This window comes from Balaenoptera borealis (assembly GCF_965194805.1).
Source record: "Balaenoptera borealis genome assembly, chromosome: 11".
Classification (NCBI taxonomy): domain Eukaryota; kingdom Metazoa; phylum Chordata; class Mammalia; order Artiodactyla; family Balaenopteridae; genus Balaenoptera; species Balaenoptera borealis.
In genome coordinates, this window is record NC_138868.1 from 81783047 (window position 1) to 81795901 (window position 12855).

The following is a 12855-nucleotide window of genomic DNA, read 5'->3' on the forward strand; positions in this document are numbered from 1 at the left end:
TACTCTGAATTCTTTTTTGGGTAGGTTACCTATTTCCACTTCATTTATTTGGTCTTGTAGGTTTTTACTTTGCTCCTTCATCTGTAACATATTTTTTTGTCGTCTCATTTTTTTTTTTTTGATTGGTGGGGCTGTGTTCCTGTCTTGCTGGTTATTTGGTGTGAGGCGTTCAGCACTGGAGTTTGTAGGCAGTTGCGTGGAGCCCGGTTTTGGTGCTGACATGAGGACATCCAGGAGACCTTACACCGATTAATATACCATAGGACTTGAAGTTCTCTGTTAGTCCAGTACCTTGGACTCAGCATTCCCACCACAGGAGCTCAGGCCTGACCCCTGGCCTGGGAAATAAGACCCTGCAAGCCATGTAGCATGGCAAAAAAAAAAAGAAAAAAAAGCAACAAACAGAAAAGAGCAGAACAATAACAAAGAATAAAAAATAAAATAAAATTAGAAAGATTAAAATAATTAGAAATAATAACAATAAAAATGAAACAACAACAAAACAGAACCGAATCACAACAGACAAAAAGAAAAAGAAAAAAGAAAGTAAAAAAGAATAAAAATAAAAGATAAAAAAAAATTCCCTGGTGCCTCCTCTATCAGTGTCCTTGACCCCACGGTGAGCTACAGCCTACCCCTACCTCTCCAGTAGGCCTCCAAGACCTCTAGGTAGGTCTCTGGACATGCCGTGTCAGCCTCACATCTGCATGTTTTCCTCTCACCAGTGTCTGTTCCTGAAGCTGTCCTGGCGCACCCATGCCCACTCAGGCCAGCTGGGGTGCAGGCCTCCACACATGTGCCCAAATGGGCCAGCACAGCCAGAGGAGGCCTTGGAGGGGGGTGGCACTCGGGCTGCCAGGACCCATGCTGCCTGCGGAAGCCTTAAAGTGGCAGTGCTCAGATCTGCCAGGACCTGTGTGGCCAGAGGGGGACCTGGCTGGGCCAGGTCTCAGGCCTGGGACCCACACAGCCAGTGGGGACCCTGGGAGGGGGCGAGGCTCAGGCCCAGGGATCCATGTGGACAGAGGAGGCCCTGGAGTGTGGGGGTTCAGGGTCATGACCCCAGCAGGCTCCCTGAGCAGGTGGGGGAGACACTGGCCACATTCCCCTCTAATCCCCCGATCCCCAGAAGGTCCCTCTCTGACCCACTGATCCCCTCGCTGTGAGTGGACCCCTCAGAGTGTGGGAACCTCTACCCTTCCCCAGCCCCGCCTCAGGGATGCTGGTCCCATCCTGCCTCCACTTTTCTTCCCCCCCTTCCCTCTCATGTCCTACCTGGTTGCTCAGGGACTCCTCCCATCCACTTAGTGTCTGAAGTCTTCACGTAAACTTATTTATTATTAATAGTTAGCACTTTAGTTGATTCCATAGGATTTTCTAAGTAGACAATCGTATTTATGAATAGAAAATTGTACTTTTCCTTTCCATCTACATGCATTTTATATCTTTGTGTTCTCTCATTCCCTGGAAAGAAACTCCAGTCAATATTGAATAGAAATGGTGAGATTAACCATCTCTGCTTTGTTCCTGACTTTTGGAGGAAAGAATCTGGTCTTTCATTATTAAGTATCTTATTAGCTGTAGATTTTTATAGGTTCTCTTTGTCAGATTGAGGAGGTTTCCATCTAGTTTTCTGTGAGTTTTTATCAGGAATGGAAGTTGAATTTTTTCAAAAAATTTTTCTGCATCGATAAAGATGATCATCATATGATTTTCTTTTTGAATCCATTGATGTACTGAGTTACACTGATTGCATTTCAGATGTTAAACTATTTTTGAATTTCTGGCATAATCTTTACTTGGACATGATAATTGCATATGCTGTTGGATCCTACTTGCTAAAATTTTAAAATATTTTCACCTGTATTCATGGGAGATATTAGTCTGTAGTTTTCTTTTTTGGGAGTGCCTTTGTCTGGTTTTTGGTTTTGTCTTGTTTTTTGTTTTAGTTAGAGTAACATGGCCTCATAGAATGAATTAGTAAACATTTCCTCTTATTTGTTTTTCTGGAAGAGTTTGTCATAAGTGGTAGTATTTCTCATTTTAATGTTTGGTAGAATTACCAGTGCACTTATCTGGGCCAGGAGGGTTTTTTTCCTAGGAAGATCATTAAGTAACAATTCAATTTATTTGATAGGTTGTCTGTTTCTTCTTGAGTGAGCTTTGCCCAAGAAATATATCTGTTTCATCTAGTTTGTCAAATTTATTGAAATATAGTTGTTCTTAACATTCTCTGGTTTAAAAAAAAATCCTGTAGAATTTGTAGTGATATTACCTATAGACTAACTGATTTTCTGTCTGCTTGTTCTATCAATTATTGGGAAAGTGGTATTGAAATATCCAATTATAATTGTGGACATGTTTAAATCTCCTTGCACTTCCATTCTTGACATTGGTAATTTGTTTCTTTTCCTGGCTAGAGGTTTATCAATTTTACTGATCTCAAAAAAGTCACCTTTTACTTTCCTGATTTCCCTATTGCTTTTCTGTTTTCTATTTCATTGATTTCTGCTTTAGACCTCATTATTTATTTGTTCTGCTTACTCTAGGTTTTATATGCTCTCCTTTTTCTAGTTTCATATAGTGAAAGCTGAGGTCATTTATTTGACAGTTTTTCTTCTTTTATAATATAAATATTTATTACTATAAATTTTTCTTTTAAGACTATTTTAAGCTGTATACCACAAATTTTTATATGTTGTGTTTTACGTTTATTAAGTAAAAAATACTTTCTAACTCCTCTTTTGATTTCTTTATTTTAAAGAGTGTTATTTACCTTATAAATATTTGAGAGTTTTCAACAGATGCTTTTGCTTTAAATTTTTAATATGATTCCATTATGGTCAGAAAAAACACTTTGTGTGACTTGATTCTTACAGATTTATTGAGACTTGTGTTATGGCTCATAAAGTGTTCAGTGAGCACATGAAAAGAATATGTATTCTGCTGTTGCTAGGTGGAATGTTCTTTAAATGTCAATGAAGTTCAGTTTATTGCTAGTGTTATTCAAATCTTTTATAACTTTACTGTATTTTTTGTCCATTTGTTCTATCAATTATTCAGAGAGAGGTGTTAAAATTTCAAATTATAATTGTGGATGTATTTATATATCCTTGCACTGCTATCAGTTTATGTTTCATATAGCTCTATTAGGTCCATACATACTTAGAACTGTTATAGCCTCTTGATGAATTGACTACTTCCTTACTATGAAATAAAAGTCTTCATCCACAGTAATAATTCTTTGCACTATCTATTGTATTTTATATCAATACAGCCTAATATATCCTTTTCCTTTATTTTACTTTTTAATACATTAGTGTCTCTATATTTAAAGTGAATGTCTTGTAGTCAATGCAAAGTTAAGTTTATGTTTTTTAAAATTTAATCTAACAATCTCTGTCTTTTAATTAGGGTGTTTATACTATTTATTTTTAATTAGTTTAATGATATATGTGTGTTTAAATAAACAATCTGAGTATTTGTTTTTCATTTGTCCTATTTGCTCCTATCTTGTTTTCTCTCATTTTTCTTTATATTACTTGAGTTCAGTGTTTTGTTGTGTTATTTTAGTGGTGTCTTTAGGGTTTATAGTACCTATTTTTAACTTATCACAGTCTGCCTTCACTTGATAGCATACTATTTTACATATAGTAGGCAGTCCTTATAACAATGTACTTTCATTTTTACTTTTGTGCTATTTTTGTCTTACATTTTAATTCTACATGTATTATAAACTCTACAATATTTTATTACTTTTGCTTTAAAATCAACTATATTTTAAAGAGATTTAAATAATAGGAAAATATTTTACATTTACTCATGTTGTTGCTACCATTTTGCTGTACTTTGGTCATTTGTGTAAATTCAAATTTCCATTTTGTATTATTTTTCCTCAACCTGAGGATGTCCTTTAACAGACATAAATGTTTACTGGTAATGAATACTCTTAGCTTTTGTATATCTGAAAATTTATTTCACTTTACTTTTAAAGATATTTAAAACAGTAAAGAATATATATTTACATGATTTTTTCTTTCAAAACTTAAAAAATATTGTTCCAGTATTTTAAATGTTGCATTTTTTTTATTGTTTTGGATGAAAAATCTGTTTTCAACCTTATCTTTGCTACACTTTATGTAATGTGTCTTCTTTCCATGGTTGCTTTTCAGATTTTCTTTTATCCCTGGCTTTAAGCAATTTCCTTATGTACCTTAGTGTTGATTTCTTATGCTAGGGTATGTTGAGTTTCTTGGATCTGTGAGTTTATAGTTTTTATCAAATTTAGAAAAACTTTGGGCATTATTTCTTCAAATACTTTTTGTCTCCCCTCCTTACCCCACAATGCCAATCCTTAAGAGATTCCAATTATAAATATACTTGTCTACTTGAAGTTATCCAAAGGTTTATGAGGATCTGTTTAATTTTTTTCAGTCTTTAAAATCTCTGTTTTTATTTTGGGTAGTTTTTCTTCATATTTCTTCAATCTTTTCTTTCACAATGTCCAATCTCTCTTTAATACCATCTAGCATATTTCTTCATTTCTGACATTGTAGCTTTCATCACTTAAGTTTAGTTTTGGGCTATTTATTCCTTCATGTCTTTAATTAACATGTTTAATATATACTCTAGTTTCTTGAATATACAAAATACATTCATAATTGTTTTAATGTCCTTATGTACTAATTATACTCTGCCTATCATTTTTCTCCTCATTGTAAACTGTATTTTCCCACTTATTTGTCTTTCTTGTAAGTTTATATTGAATGCCAGATGCTTTTAATTTTGCCTTGTTATGCGCTGGAATTGCTATATTCCTATAAATATTCTTGAGCTTTATTCTGGTACATGGTCAAATTAGTTGTAAAGAGTTTGCTTTTTCTGAGTCTTGCTTTTAAGCTTTATTAGGACCAGATCTGTGTTTGTTCTAGGCTTAATTTTTTCCTATTACTGAGGTGATACTTTTCTTACAGCTGTAACTGATGCTCTCTGATTTATGAGATTTTCTATTCTGGCTGTTGGAAAGAGGAACTTTGCCCAGCCCTGCCTGTGTGAGTTTCAGGCATTGTTCCATTTATATTTTTCTCCTGACCTTAGGTACTTTCTTTATACACACTTGCTGAGCACTACTCAGATGAACACTCAAGGGAACTCAAGGGAATACTTTATACCAAAAGATCACTTCACTCTCTTCCTGCCCACATGGAACACAGCCTTTCCTTACCCCAATGTCTTGAGTTCCATTATTCAATATATTTTGTTTAACTCATTTTTTTTTATTTGTTACAAGAATGTAAGTCTAACCTCTGTTTCTCTACCTTGATTAGAAGTGAATACCACACATCTATATTTTCATTTTTAAAGTGTAATTTCCTGTCCTCTCTGAATATTTTTAAGATTGAATTTTAAATGTTTTACATAGAAGTCTATTTTACAGTTTAATATGTATCTGATGCCTTCTAATATTGAAGGCTTTCCAGTTCTGTTTCTGCAGTCTCTTCTTTCTGTCAGTTCTTGAGCGTGGTGTCTTTTTCCCTTGTAGACTTAGTTAGTATTGCCTATGAATTTATCACTTTCCTTTTAAAATTAATTCTTAACTTCTCTGAGGTTTGGAATGAAAATGGCTTTCTCCAGAGCTAATGTGTTTTTATTTCTGCTAAGCATTTAGTGGACAGTATCAATTTAGAACCTCTATACTCTAAAAGGTTTATAAATCCACACAAATAATGTAAATTTTGTTTTATTTTTAATTTTTGAAATCTTGCTTTTCTCAGTGGTAAGGCAACTTTTCTTGCAGTGGATGGAGATGATGGTTGGATAGTTTGCTTTAAATTTATCCTTACAGTGAGGTTGTATCTCTTTAGAGTCTGAGATTTAAAGAGAGAGGTTGTTATCCTGTTAGAATTCACACATTGGAAATTGGCTCTGAATTTTGGATTCTATTTCCAGTGTCTAGTGAGGCCATCAAGTCAACTTTTACTAGCTTATCCTGAAGTAATAGATAAACCCACATGTTCTTATCTTAAATTAATAACAGCTTTTTTGCCCATTTATATTACAGGCCAGGTGCAGATGAGCTACACTCCTGCTTCATATATATTCTTCATTCTGATACAGATAATTAAGGTGTGGGTCTTATATAGGAATTGGATTTCTTATAGAAGTGGGATAGAAGAACCATTCAAAGGTTCTTAAAGTTTCTCCTCCATATTTCTCCACTTCTGTTCATCTTTCATTGGCCAAATCAAGTCACATGGATCCACCTGTCATTAAGAGAGCAGGGCTAAAAAAAAAAAAAGAGACCAGGGCTAAGTATAACCTCCTTCAACCAAGGAGAGTTGGTTAATGTTAACACTATCATTTTGTAATGTTTTCACAGAATTAATTTTTTTTTAATTTAGCACTTTCTGTTGAATCAAACAGAGATTTGGTCCAAAGAACAAAATTTGCCATACTACTAAAAAAGGATGATTTTATTGCTCTATATAGTTTTAAAATTTGTGGTAAAAAATAGATAGCATAAAGTTTACCATTTTAGCCATTTTAAGTGTACAGTTCACACTTAATTATGTTCACATTAATGTGCAACTAACATCACCATCCATTTCCAAAATATTTTTCATTTTACAAGCCTGAATCTATGAACACATTAACCAACAACTCCCCTTTTCCCACTTTTGCCAGCCCCAGCAACCACCATTGTACTTTCTGTCTCTGAATCTGACTGCTCTAGGTAACTCATTTAAGTGGAATCATATAATATTTGTCTTTTTGAGACAGGCTTGTTTCACTTAGCAAAATTTCTTCAAGGGTTATCTATGTTGTAACATGTGTAAGAATTTTGTTCTTTTTAAAGGCTGAATAATATTCCATTGTATGTGTATACCGTATTTTGTTTATCCATTCCTCTGGTCATGGATACTTGGGTTGCTTTCACCTTTTGGCTACTGTGAATAAGGCTCCTATGAACATGTGTTTACTAATACCTGTTCCAGTTCCTGCTTTCAATTCTTTGAATACATACTCAGAAGTGGAATTGCTGGATCGTATGGTAATTCTATTTTTAATTTGTTTGAGGAAACTCCACATTGTTTCCCATAGTGGCTGCACTGTTTTACATTCCCACCAGCAGTGCACAAGGATGTCAATCTCTCCCCATTCTCGAAAACACTTACTATTTTTTATAACAGCTATCCAAATGGGTATAAAGTGGTTTCTCATTGTGGTTTTGATTTGCATTTTCCTACTGATCAATAATGTTGAGCATCTTTTAATGTGATTACTTAATCATTTGTATATCTTTTTTTGAGAAATGTCTATTCAAGTTCTTTGCCATTTTTAAATTGAGTTATTGTTTTTTATGTTATTGATTTATAGGCATTCTTTATATATTTTGGATATTAATCCCTTCCCAGATATATGATTTGCAAATATTTTCTCACATTTCATTAGCTGTCTTTTCACTCTGTTGATAGTGTCCTGTGATGAACAAATTTTTAAAATTTTTATATAGTCCAATTTTTCATTGGACTATATGTTATGAACTTTTATCAATTTTAATTTATCAAATTTTTCTATTTTTGCCAAAACAGTTTCTTCTGAGGCAAAAGAATTAAAAGGAAAATTATTTCATTTATATAAGGTTAATTATATTCTTTTATGTTCTTTAAAGTTCATCTAAGTATTTAGACTTTGAACACAGTAGTATTTTAATATAGGCAAATTTTTATGGGGGCATGTAACATGATGCAAAATGTGCCTTGATTTAAGCATATTTTTTCTTCTTGGGTGATGTTAACATAATGAAAAATAAAACATTTAAAATTCATTTGACATCACACATTTAGACAGTTGGTGTTCTGAAAAGGTAGACATCTGTGAATTTCAAGAGGCCTGCAGTTTTCTAGAAATTTAGAGGAGCTTAACTTACTGAATCTTTTCCTTCATTTCCCTGGGTGAAGTAAAAAATTGAATTGACAGCTTATATTGTTGATACTTCAATTTTAGGTGAAGCAGAGAACTCCCATCTCTTGTCCTTTTATTAAGGCTTATAGTATATATTGCAGTTTTATATTGTAGTTTTTTCCAGGAATAGAACAAAATAAGAAAACATTTGGTATTGTGATTGTATTAATTAGGAGGGTACTTAAAGCTAATGTTTCCTGCTGGTAAATTAATAAAACTCAAAATATCATGTCCCTTCTTATTTATTAAAAAACTGCTCCCATGGGAAAATGTTTTTAGAAAGCATTGATATGAACACACTATTTTATATATTAAGAAGTTATAGAGAAAATTACATTTTTGCCTAGAATCTACTTAAGCATTTTTCTGAAATGCAATCTCACTTATTCTTTTTGATAAGTGTTGTTCTTTGCCCAAAATTTAAGCAATAATGCATACTGAAATGTTCTTAGTATTCCCAGAACATATTTTGTTTGTTCTCCAGACAAAGCTATAACATTCAAATAATACGCTTTCTATGCTTATGAACCAATATATTGTTAGGCCAGTGAAGGATGGCAAGGCTTAGAGTAATTGGCATGTCACATGTAACAGTCAGGAGGTAAAATGCCAAGTGGATTTTCTTTTTTTTCTCCTACATTAAGCTTTATGGATCAGAGGAATTAGGTTACTTAGGAATAGGGAACCAACATAGCTTTTAACCTTTCCTTTCATTTTTGTGTGTATTCTCTTGTTTCACATTCTCTTTTCCTTTGCAAGGCACTTGCACATGTGATACATTTATAGTATAAGCTGACTTTTTACTCTTCCCTTCAAGAAATAATTTTGGTCTTAAGAAGGAAGTTGGCCTACTGACATGTGATCTGGACCAGAAATGTTTGACTGGGTTCAACAACAGGAGCAAACAGTTCATCAATTATATTTTGTTACAATTTAATTCCTAAATTTTTTTTAGTTGTCTCTGTTTTGAAATGACTTTCGGTAAAAGAACATTTCTAAAATTTTGTAGGAATATTTACTTGAAGTCTACAAATCTAATATTTCACTCCCAGACCAGTCATTTTGTATGGTTTGATTAATGTTGAAATATGTACTTAGGTGTGAAAAGAATCAAACTCATTTTATTTTAAACATTTATTTCATCTGATAATATCAATCTAAAACAGATATTTGTTATTGTTAAAACAAAAGGAGAGGGGAGAGTAATCTCTAGATGAAGCAAAATACTGTCTTTTTTCCATTTAACACCACTGAAGAAAAGAAAATATAATAAATCACTCTCACCCCCACCACGTATATATATGGTATCATAGTTCAAGAAATTACAGAATTACAATTTCTTAAACCTGTGTATAAGTATTTTAATATTAAATGAGTTTCCATAATGAAATAGTGTTAATAGAACATCAAAAACTTAAGACATGTTAACATGTTAATATTGAATATGAAAGGAACACATTATTTTAAAAAAGCAATGAAAACCTATAAGGGTTTTTTTTTTTTTTTTTTCTTTTATAAATTTATTTATTTATTTATTTTTGACTGTGTTGGGTCTTCGTTTCTGTGCGAGGGCTTTCTCTAGTTGTGGCGAGCGGGGGCCACTCTTCATCGCGGTGCGCGGGCCTTTCACTGCCGCGGCCTCTCCCATTGCGGAGCACAGGCTCCAGATGCGCAGGCTCAGTAGTTGTGGCTCACGGGCCCAGCCGCTCTGCGGCATGTGGGATCTTCCCAGACCAGGGCTCGAACCCATGTCCCCGGCATTGGCAGGCAGATTCTCAACCACTGCGCCACTAGGGAAGACCCCTATAAGGTTTTTAAAAAAAATTTTTTGGAGTATATTTGCTTTACAATGTTGTGTTAGTTTCTGCTGTACAGCAAAGTGAATCAGTTATACATATACATATATACCTTCCTTTTTAGATTTCCTTCCCATTTAGATCACCACTGAGCATTGTGTAGCATTCCCTGTGCTATACTGTAGGTTCTCATTACTATAAGGTTTTTTTGAATAAGTTAAATACCATTTAAGTTGAAGTTGTAAAGCATCTAATATTAACATTTCAGAATTTAGGAAGGTTGGAAGCTGTAATTTATTGAATTATTAAATATATTGTTTGATATTATTTCATTCAATCTAATAATAGAAAATACATAACTAGTGCATACTGTGTTCTAGATGCTGTTTTAAGTGCTTTAAATAATTTATTTTTTTATTACATCTGCATGATGGAGAAGGTATTTTTATCCCCATCTTACGGACGAAGCTATGACACAGAGAATTTCAATACTTTGCTTAAGAGGAACCAGGCAGAGGGCTACCATATAGGGTAACATAGACTGTGCACCACACAGCACTAGGGGCCAATATGCATATCGATTTAATGGACACCAGGTTCAAAGTCTATGCTCTTAACACATACATTATGCTGCCTCTTATAAATGGCTTGTCAATAATTGAAAATCAATGCAATGACTGCTTATGGTATATTACTTTCAAAAATATTAAGGGACAAATCTCCAAAATTTATTTGATACCTCAAAAGTTTTCTAACATATGGCAAATAAATTCCACCTCCCATGTGGAGGGAAGTCACAGTTATTCTGTGGCATGCACAGGATATGAGTATAAATCATGGAGCTGACTCTCACATGCATGTCATAGAATTTCTTCAAATTGCCAACTTGTACACACTTTCAGGTATGACTTAGAGTATCAAATGTTTTTAAAACTATTTTTCATGGGAATGTGTTTATTTTTTATTCCACATATAGAACATAAGGTACATTTTTGTTATTTAGAAAATGATTATGATTTGTTACTCAATAAGGCTTCACATAGAAAGGAAAAGACCCACCTCTGAAATTCAATTATAAACCTAGGCATTGTATTCTTTGGGTGAAAGTATATGACCAAAGGAATCAACTTTTCCTGTTCAAGTTTATGTGACTCATATTCTGTGATAATGCATTCTCACCAAAGCATCCTTATTAATTGTTAAATAATGCACTTTTATCAACTTGCTTTCAGAACTGTATTGTTCCCTACTAGTTTTCACTCAGAGCTTTTTTTGTTCTAGAGACTTCAGCTCTAGAACCATACCTCATGTTTATGTCAAATATTCTACAACAGGCCAGCTTGATTTTGACTACTGGTATATTTCTAGTCCTCTTCATTTAAGTGTTTTTTGCACCTTTCTTGATTTTTGGGGCCCAAGGTATGACAAATAAGAACTGAGTCTTATTAACTGAATAGTTTTAATTCTCAACTTCTGACTCTTCATTTATGAAAGGTAATCCCATTTATTTCATAGAGTTTCTGCAAGAATTGGTTTCATACAACATGCTTAAAATATGCACTATAAATAAGACAATGCTGCACCGGTGTGTTAGTTGCCTACGGCTGCTCTAACAAATTACCACAGATGCAATGGCTTAAAACAACACGAATTAATTCTCTTATAATTCTGGAGGCCAGAAGTCCAAAATCTACTATTTTCACATCTCCTACTTTCTCTTCTGTAGTCAAATCTCCTTCCGCTTTCCTCGTATAAGGGTACTTGTGATTACATTTAGTATCAACACAGATAAGCCTTAATAATATTCTCATCTTAAGATGCTTAACTTAATCACATCTACAAAGTCCCTTTTGCCACACAAGTAACATTCATGGTAACTGAATTTTAGGATGTGAATATCTTTTGGGCCACTATTCAGCCTACTGTGAATAGCCTTTTCAAATCCTCTCTTATCCTTGCAAATACAAATTCAGCAGGGTTGACTTTGGAATGGCACAAAGAAAAGCCCACCTCTGGAAACTGTCACAGAATATTCCAACATACCCCCTTTAAGAAAACCCTTTAACATCAAATATAAGATGTCCTCAACATGATATGTTCTGTATTTCAAAAGTTAGACATGCCTACTCCCCAAAAATCTGTGTTCAGATCTTTAGATGGTATTCAACACATTTTTCCAAGGGGCTATTTGATATCACTATCACAAGACATATGAAAGGCAGAAAAGCCAGGGAAGATTACCTATCTTTTTACCATCCAAACCAGGATAATTTTAAGAGTTAAAGAGGAAACATTAATAATTATTATAGGATAGCAAACTTACGTCAGGACTATGGTGGACAAATTATAATATATAGCTGCCTTATCCTAATCACCGTAAGTCCCTTCATTGGTGGCAAGAAGCAATAGAGTTAGAAGAACCACTTTGCTTTGTTATTTTTTGGTTCTTTGGCATATTAAGCAAAGAGTTCTTGCATAGGATTTTGAAAGCACGAACTATAAATAAAAAATGAATTAATTGAACATCCTTAGGATTAAAAAACTTCTGTTCTTCAAAAGGCACTGTTAATAAAAAAATAAAAAGATAAACCACAGGCTGGGAGAAAATATTCACACTACACATATCTGACAAAGGGCTGGTAGCCTCAATATTTTAAGAACTCGTGCAACTTAATAATAAGACAAACAACCCAATTTTAAAAATGTACACAGAATTTTAACAGACACATCACAAAGGAAGGTATACAAAGGACCAATACACACATGAAAAGATGCCCAATATCCAATATCGCTAGTCATTAGAGAAATAAAACTCTAATAACAAATGAGATATCACTACACACATACCAGAATGCTTAAAATTATTAACATTGCCAGTATTAATTTTGTCAAGGATGTGTAGCAACTAGAACACTCATACACTGTTGAAGGGAATATAAAATGGGATAACATTTTGTGAGTTCCTTCTCAAGTTGAATATACAGACACAATATAACCCAGAAATTCCACTCCTTGGTATTTCCACAAGAAAAATTAAAACATATATTCACAAAAAGATTTGTATATAAGTGCTTTTGAGAACATTATTCTTAAT